General features: G+C 43.0%; 1 long non-coding RNA gene across 1 annotated transcript; it reads left to right on the plus strand.

Annotated features, from left to right (window-relative positions):
• The first annotated feature begins 1,913 nt into the window (after positions 1 to 1,913).
• On the plus strand, positions 1,914 to 6,364 carry LOC147717038 (uncharacterized). The gene is made up of 3 exons (XR_015295796.1): positions 1,914 to 2,095; positions 4,832 to 4,892; positions 5,940 to 6,364. It is a non-coding gene; the product is annotated as an uncharacterized LOC147717038 (long non-coding RNA).
• The last annotated feature ends 2,172 nt before the right edge of the window (positions 6,365 to 8,536 follow it).

Here is an 8,536-nt window from a genome sequence, read left to right on the forward strand (position 1 = left end):
CATTTACCTGTGCCGCCCACCGCTGCTCTTAAAAGAGTGCCACTAAAAAAATGCAAACATAGCGACCAAATGAGTCAGTATGTATGGCATGTATGAGTATGATGAATGGAAGTTTCACAGTTTCACAACTGAATGCAAACAAATAGGTTAACAAGATCTTTATGAGGTCCAACTAGCCTGGTAAGGCATTAGTGTGATGTCTTAAACATGTTGACCCAGGATTACAGTGGATACTAATTGCCTTGGTAGACAGTGGTCCATGTCATTGGACCACTGCCTACTCTTAGAAAACTTAACATAACGTTTCCTTTTTTTTTTTTAAACACATCCCATTTTTCTTTAAGGAAAACGTCCTGCATTAAAAAAAATGCTTCATTTAAACTCAATCACAGACATGGTAGTCCACTGACCTCAGCAGGTCACCATATGTGTGATGGCTGTGAATCATGCTGGGTGGCAATTTGCAAATTACATTATTAATATTCATGAAACAGGTCAAACTCAAACCCACTGTGATTCAGTGTTTAGCAAACCCCACCTATTACTGCATAGGCCAGTTCACAAACTACTACACTGGTTGCAAAAATATTGGTTGCAAATTGCGACCACTATTTTGTGACCAGTGCTTCGTACAGCTGGCCCTAAGTGTCATAAATAACAAAATCTTACTGTTATCCAATTTATGGTCTATCTTTACTGATCTGGGAAGGATATAAGAATGAAACAGGTCAAACTGAAACCCACTGTGATACTGTTATCCAATTTATGGTGCTATCTTTACTGATCTGGGAAGGATATAAGAATGAATTTACTTTTTGGAGATTGGAACTCATGACCTTTATATCACCGCATTTTTCATCAGCCATAATTCCACTCACCCGCTCACTATAAACTTCCTCTTTGCCTTTAAACTATGCCCCACTATGTCAAATAATTAACAATAAATTGCATAGTTTCACTTCAGATGGCTTGATGTTTAATGCAAGACCTGTAAGTACCAAATATAATCAATTTCACTTCATCCCTCTGCACTCTCTTGTATGTATGTATGTGGTATTTGTATATACAAACCAAGTCAAAGGACAGTTGAGCGAAATAAAGGGTCAAAGACAAACATTTAGTCGAGTGACAGAAGTGGGAGCTAAGTTCACACAGCAGAAGCGTACTGTTACTACTGCATTGTGATGTAGTCTATATCTATATCTATACTACTATTATAAAGAGAGAACTGGAACCTTTGAGGCAGGTAAACTCAAGAAGTATAGCACCAATCACAACTCCCAATACACTGTTGTAAAGGGTACTTTCAGCAGATGGACATAGGCTATACAGCTGGCCACCATATACATTAGAAAGGTCAAAGAACATTAGGGGTAAAGTAGTCCCTTGTGGGCGTTGTCGTGGGCGCGTTAAACTCCAGTGGGCATGTCCTGTGCTTGTTATGGGTGTGTAAATGGGCGCGTACTATAATCAATGTTCAAGCCCGTTCGGAAAAAAGTGGGCGTGTCGTGGGCGTGGACATGGGGCGTGGTGTGTCATCAAACTGAATGCGCCGCCGCATCAGGCGCCCCGTGAATCATGCGCACCGTTCATCATATGGGCGTGTAAATGGCCGCGTACTAAAATCAAGGTGCAAGCCCATTCCGAAAATATGAATTAAGTGGCGTGTCATCAAACAAAATGCGCCGCCGCATCATGCGCCCCGTGAATCATGCGCACCGTTCATCATATGGGTGGGTAAATGGCCGCGTACTACAATCATGGTGCAAGCCCATTCAGAAAAATATTAATTAACATAAAAAGGGGCGCGGCTTGCAACAGCAATTTGCGAGCACATTCACTCTCCACCATACCCTTCTCATGATTGGATGCGTCAGCGTGGTCACAGGGGGTTGCACTACAAGGAAGTAAAAAATAAAAAAACGCCGGCTTCCGGAAACATTCACGATCCGCCTTGCCGTTGCGATCCATTTACAGACACTACATAAAGATTCATTGATTTTGTGAAGTTGCTTTTACTCACAAGTGCTCTGTCACACGGCTACAGCGGACACTGAAGACAGGCAGCGTACGCCGGACAATGATTCAAACTCAGGTAAATGCAAATACGAACAACGCGCAGGCACTCAAACCAGCCCTCGCAAACGCACATTTACACCGGACAATCATTAAAAGTCAGGACGCACACGCAACCATGGAGCTAAAAATACAAACAACGCGCAGGCACCCAAACAAGCCCACTCAAACGCACATTCAAGCCGCACAATCATTAAAAATGAGGACGCACACACAACGAAGGAACTAAATATACGGACAACGCGCAGGCACTGAAACCAGCCCTCGCAAACGCACATTCTTGCAGGACAATAATTAAAAGTCAGGACGCACACACAAAGAAGAAGCTAAATATACGGACAACGCGCAGGCACTCAAACAAGGCCTCGCAAATGCACATTCACGCCGCCCAATCATTAAAACTCACGACGCACACACATTACAATCATAAATTTTCATACCCGGACAACGTCGTGACGGGCTGCTAGTGTTCTATAAAAAGGCGTGTCTTCAGCACTTTCCTAAATTCGGACAGTCCCGATGGATACGGCTAGATCTTGAGTGCGTATATGGAAAAGGCCAGCTGCCTTCTTTTGTCTTCTATATGCTTCTTGGTTGATAGACTGATGGTGTTCTGGGTTCAGGGCTACGGGTGTGCTGAGAGACACCCGAGATGGTGAGCTTGTCTGCCAGCTTTGTCTGCAAGATAAGGTGGGGTGCTTGTTGTGATGGCGTTTTGTAAGCCATGGTACTGGTTTTGAAGATGGTGCAGGTTGCAACAGGAGTTTTGAGGATGGGGGGGTGGAGTGCTTGGATAAGAAGTGCTGCAGCATGTTGGATGCCCTTAAGAGGGCCAGTGTGAAGTCGGAGAGGCCATGCAACAGGGCATTACCACCTTCCAGATGCAAAAGTAAGAGATGGCATGAACAGCAGTCCTGAAGTTTCATTGCTTTACAAGAGAGAGATGGAACTGGTATGAATGTGTGTTTTTTGGCAATGTGTTCCTTGAGGGTGAGGTTGGTGCCCAGGGTAAATCCAAGTGACTTGGCACTGGATGAAAACTGGGATTCAAAGTCACAAAGGGCCATATGTACAGAACGTTAGCAAACCTGTATTCAGTCGTAAACTGAATACCAGTCACTAAGGGCCTCATTACGATGTTGACAGAAACTTTCCGTCCGACACCGTTATGGATTCGGGAACCAACCAACTCACGGTCGGCGGTTCCACCTGACCGATTACGTTACAACCAAACGCTGTTTGGTTAGAGTCCAGTTGTTCCCTATGGTAGCCCCGTGTTCTGCCTGACAACACAAGATCCTAAGGGGAAATGGGGTGTGTGTTCAAAACCATGCACCCTGTCGAAGGCACCCCAGGGTGTCAGCCACACTGTGCAGAGCTTTACAGGCAGGTTCCTTAGGAGACCCTACTAGGTGCCCCAAAGTCACTTTCTGACAGTCTTTTCATGTCAGACAGTCCGACTCAGAAAGGCTGTTGGAAATCAACATTGTAATTGGTCGGTCAGAAAAGCTGTTCGTAGAGGTGCACAATAGGGTTCCAACCAACAGGAATACTCAGAGGGCCAGTCGGAACCGATTCGGAATAACTTCACGGTTTACTTTCCGACGGCAAACATTGTAATTGGTCGGGCAAACTGACCGAGTAGGTCAGAAGGGTTTCGACGCGGTCTAGGAAATTCCATTTGTCGGGCAGAGGCTTTCCACCCGACATTGTAAAGAGGCCCTAAATCGTAAAAATGGAATCTATGGAACCCATTCACAGTCCTGAAGTTAGCATTGCGATTTGTTTCAAAGTCTGTAATTTTGCGGCCCCAAATAGCAAATCGCAAATAAGAAATCATTATTTGTGATTCGCCATTCTTATGTTCATCTCAGTCACAAACAGCATATAGTCGCAAAAACAGTAAATTGCACATGCAATTTATCACTCCCTCGATCTAGGTGGTAATCATGTGCAAACTATATAAAGTCCCCCAGAATGCATCTGAGTTGTTCCAGAATGGCTGCTCTGTATGTCATGGCACAGAAAATGAGGATTTTGGCTGGGCTTTAGAGAAGGCGGAGAAGGCAGGAAAGGGTTTTCAGACTGAGGGTTACATTGTTTGAAGAAACAGAGGATGAGATATACACCAAGTATCGGCTAAGTAGTAAAGTAATCCTAGATCTAATTGCTGAATTAAAGCCTCCGCTTGAGAGACACACTTTATGTATTGAGGCCATCCCCGCTCATGTGCAGTTGTTCTGCAGTTTGCATCTGGTAGCATCTGGTAGCTATCAAGGTATAATTGCAGCATCTGGTGGTGGGTCCCAGAGTTCACTGTCAGAATTTTTCTGTGCATTCCTTGATTCTATATTAATGTGAATCAATACCCACATATATTTGCCTAGAAATGGCCATGAACTGCATGCAACCAAGTTTCATTTTTACAAGATAGCATAATTCCCAAATGTCATTGGATGTGTAAAGGGTACACGTGTCAATCTGCCCACCCTCCACCATAGAGTATTTATCCTGCCACAGGAAAAATATTCATTCTCTAAATATACAACTTCTGTGTGATGCAAAACATGTAAACACAGATATAGTAGCATGTTTTTATGGGAGCACCCTTGATTCATTCATTTTCCGACACGGTAGCATCCATGCAAGGCTACACAGTGGAGAGTTCCATAGTTAATAAGCCTATGTTCTTTTTTTGACATAACACAACATATTTATTAAATGTGATGTCTGACAATATACATTACCATTTCAGGTGATAGTGCATATGCCATATACCCCTGGATAATGACTCCATATGAATCCATCCACACGCAGTGAGTATCACCACAATGTGGCACTTAGGAAAACCAGAATTGAGATTGAGCGCACATTTGGAATCCTGAAAAGTAGAATCAGAGGCCTGCACAAGAGTGGTGGCGCCCTACAGTACTCTCCTGACATCATCAACGAAATTGTTGCAACATGTTCATTTCTCCAATATGTAGCAATACACAGAGGTTTAACTGTTACTGTATCCTACTCTGGAACTGATAAGGATAATGAACAGCTATGTCTGCAACATAATTAATTGGGAGCAGCAGAAGATTCAACGCGCCGCAACAACATTACTGATAATTATTTTTCTGGGTGAGAAAAATCTTGACAAACTAATATAAATCAAACTCGAAACAATTTTGTGCAGACAATAAAATAAACAAACTTTAATCCTACTTTATTGTAGGACTGTAAGCATAGGAAATGACATTATTTCAAGTCGCCTGTATTATAGAAGCAAAATTTGCGATATGAGTTATGATAAACAGGACAATCAACATAAGCACAAGGATATAAGGCTATGACTTCTGTTTGGTACGACTAGAAGTGTTGGCACCCTGATTTTCACCTCCACCTCCTGGTTTCATAAACACTCATGGTCTCACTGACAGACATACTTCTCACACTAATGGGGTCATTGCTCTATGGACATACAACCTGACTGACACCTGCTATCTGAGTGATTTGTGAGGTCTCAACAGCCTTTGTGATCTGTACCAGTCCACTGGCCACTTCCCCGCTGTAGGGTCCCACTTCAACCTAGAGATTGACAGACGCCTTGATAACACCGATGTTGCATGTGCAAGTTTGTTTATTGCTCTCATTAAGCCTTCCATGCGGTCAGACTGCTAACATTCCCTATGTCTGTGTTGTACATGGTCTGCATTGATATCTAGACATAGGGTCTTCACAGCTTCTGTCAGATTAGTATTAATGTGCTATTGATTATTATATAGGAATGTTGCAATGTTCTCTAATCCTGTTGCCATGCTATTCTCAATATTGGTAAATTTAATCTAAATCAGCTTTATTTCCCTCTGTTGTAGGCGCTTAACTTTCAGCATTGATGTCTCCAATCCACCAAACACTGTTACATTTTGTGCGATGTCACCACTTTCAGGATTTGCGGGGATGGATTAGTGGACATACAGTGAAGGGAACATCTATGTCTGCTCCAGTGTCCTCGTGGCCTGACTACAGCTTCCTGGCTCAGTCTCAGAGTGCTTCCTGCACCCACTACATTTGATGGCTGTGACTGTACTTGTCAACTGTGGAATTGTGTCCTCACTATCATCAACAAGTGGCTCTTTCACTTGCACTGGAATATCCTCAAGGGCCTCTCTTTTAGACACATCAGTCCCATGGACATTTATATCTGTTGAAACATGGAATCAATATTATTCACTGTAATATGTCTGTGTTGTATGAGTTTACGTTTATTGTGTTGTTAAATTAAAATTTTGGAACTTCACAGCAGCCTTTTCTGAATGCACTACATCCCCCATGATAAACTGCTCGTGAGCAAGGATATTTTAATCATACTGGCAACTATATGTAAGCCACATATCATATGGATTTGGTGTTTGATATACACACATTTTCACTATCATGTGCTAAAGGTCAGTGCTTAATATGTATTTGGTGCGGTGATTAGAATCTTGTTGTAAACTTACCTGAAGAGGTACCTGGCATCTCAGTATTAACAGTTTCAAAAGACACCTAAGACCCATGTCAAAGGAGAAAGCTGTAACCCGGCTAACTGAGGCAAGAGGAACTGGAGGAGGCAGTGAGGCTGCACTGGTAGAGCTTTTCGAAACAACGGTGAAGCCAGAGGAAGTGGAAGGCTTTGAAATTGTCGAAAGAAGAACAATTGATGGACGGAATGCAGAACAAATCAAAACATTCACCCCCAGTCAAGAGATCTGAGTTAAATCCATCCTTCTTATGCTCACCAGTTCAGACCTGGCAATATGCAAATCAGTCTTGACCCTGTGCTTCATGGGAACAGTCCAGCCTGAACTGCCAAGCCAGGTCCTCCCTGGACCGGAAACACGCATCCTAGGACTGGTTACGAGGACCTGGTCTGGCAGTCCGGGCTGGACTGGCATGGTGAGCAAAACAACGATGGATTTAGGCCCAGATCTTTGTACTGGGGTGAATGTATGACTTTTCTGTGCACTCTGTCCATCAATTGTTCTTCTTTCAACAATTTCAAAGCCTTCGACTTCCTCTGGCTCCAACGTTGTTTCAAAAAGCTCTACAAGTGCAGCCTCCCTGCCTCCTCCAGTTCCTCTTGCCCCAGTTAGCCGGGTTACAACTTTCTCCTTTGACCTGGATCTTAGGTCGTACTATATTTTTCTAATCCCTTGAACGGACCTCTGTGTGACTCCCATAGCATCTATATTATTCCAACATTGCCTTCCATGTTTTTCTTTATTTGGGACTCAGGAACATCAAAGGATTATTTTCCAATTAGTTCATCATGGTGGGTCACACACTCCCCGTCAATTCACTTCAATTGCCATTTTCTGGCCCTAGCTTCCTTGTCAGTGTTCTTACGTGATTAGTTCACCCTCTTTAGCGGTGGATGGCAAGCCCTCAGGGAGACTGAGAGTGGATTCTCAGCCTATCTTGCAACAACAATACTTTCCAATGTTCATAGGTGAACTGCTTCTGCATGTGATTTCATCGAAGTCGGGCATTTGTAGCATTCGCTATTTGTGAGCCAATTTGCTATGCAGGTCATTGCTAGGTCCAACTCCCTAAATAGTGATCCGAACAAATAACGAATCGCTAATAAAACTCTGAACAATTTCATACAATCAGTATTGCGATTACCTAGCTGCGAGTAGCAAAAACTCACAAATACGCAATCGCTGGTCTACTATTTCATACATATGATCCTAAGATTCATGTTATCAAGCCAGGTTCCGGAGGTTAAATCTTTTTATTATTCCATGTTCCGTGCTAGCTAGTCTGTATCCTTGCAGTCTGAGGTCCTTATAAATCAGCCAATGTAGCACGAATCACAGTGATCTGTACCTCATGCTGCACAGCTTTAAATACAGAACCATTTTAGATCAAGTCATCTCATGGATATCAAATTAATCAGTCAAGACTTATGTAAGCCATTTTTTTCATTCCATTGGTTTACTGATGGAAGGTAATTAGCAATTTCAAGAGCCAAAATATTCCAAACTCTCATTATTGGCCTTAAGGCATTTTGGGTTTGGCCTTGCTTAGGAGGCTCACATTTTCTTAGGTTCAGTAGGGCCTTAAGTTTGATCCTACATTAAACAGGAAGTCAGTGGAGTGCTACAAAGGCTGGTTTTATGGGAACACGCTTGAGAAGGGTTAAACACAGCCTGAGTGCTACATAGGCAGGTTTGATGGAAACATGGTTGGGTAGGGTTAAACAACCTGGCTGTCTGATTCTGTAGTATTTGTAAACACGGAATGAGTTTCTTGCAGGAACCAGTGTAGATGATGTTCCTGTGGTCTAGAAGAGGTGTGACTCAGACCGGTGATCAGAGTGGTCTAGTGGTAGTATTTTCGGCTAAAGAAGGGCTGAGGTAAAAGTTGAAACTTTTGGCAACTGGGTTAACTTGGAGACTGAAGAAAATTTCAGAACTGAAAAACGTGC

Source organism: Lissotriton vulgaris, chromosome 5 (assembly GCF_964263255.1).
Source record: "Lissotriton vulgaris chromosome 5, aLisVul1.2, whole genome shotgun sequence".
NCBI lineage: Eukaryota > Metazoa > Chordata > Amphibia > Caudata > Salamandridae > Lissotriton > Lissotriton vulgaris.